The sequence below is a fragment of the Carcharodon carcharias genome, chromosome 6, assembly GCF_017639515.1.
Source record: "Carcharodon carcharias isolate sCarCar2 chromosome 6, sCarCar2.pri, whole genome shotgun sequence".
Taxonomy (NCBI): Eukaryota; Metazoa; Chordata; class Chondrichthyes; order Lamniformes; family Lamnidae; genus Carcharodon; species Carcharodon carcharias.
The window spans coordinates 192597584-192598441 of record NC_054472.1 but is presented as its reverse complement, the minus strand read 5'-3'; positions in this window follow the sequence as shown (position 1 = coordinate 192598441).

Sequence of the window (858 nt, the reverse complement as noted above, 5' to 3'; positions counted from 1 at the left end):
TGTGTGTGTGTGGATGTGGGTGTGTATATGTGTGTGTGGGTGTGTATGTGTGTGTGTGTGTGGGTGTGTATATGTGTGTGTGTGGGGGTGTGTGTGTGTGGGTGTGTATGTGTGTGTGTGTGGATGTGGGTGTGTATATGTGTGCGTGGGTGTGTATATGTGTGTGTGTGGGTGTGGGTGTTTATGTGTATGTGTGTGTGGGTGAGTATGTGTGTGTGTGTGTGGATGTGGGTGTGTATATGTGTGTGTGGATGTGTATGTGTGTGTGTGTGTGGGTGTGTATGAGTATGTGTGTGTGTGGGTGTGTATGTGTGTGTGTGTGTGGGTGTGCGTGTGTGTATGTGTATGTGTGTGTGGGTGAGTATGTGTGTGTGTGTGTGGATGTGGGTGTGTATATGTGTGTGTGGGTGTGTATGTGTGTGTGGGTGTGGGTGTGTATGTGTATGTGTGTGTGTGTGTGGATGTGGGTGTGTATATGTGTGTGTGGGTGTGTATGTGTGTGTGTGTGTGGGTGTGTATGTGTATGTGTGTGTGTGGATGTGTATATGTGTGTGTATGTGGGTGAGTATGTGTGTGTGTGTGTGTGGTGTGTATATGTGTGTGTATGTGTATGTGGGTGAGTATGTGTGTGTGTGTGTGGGTGTGTATATGTGTGTGTATGTGTGGTGTGCATATGTGTGTGTATGTGTATGTGGGTGAGTATGTGTGTGTGTGTGTGGGTGTGGGTGTGTATATGTGTGTGTGGATGTGTATGTGTATGTGTGTGTGGGTGTGTATATGTGTGTGTGTGGGTGTGGGTGTGTATGTGTGTGTGTGTGTGTGTGTGGATGTGGGTGTGTATATGTGTGTGTGGGTGTG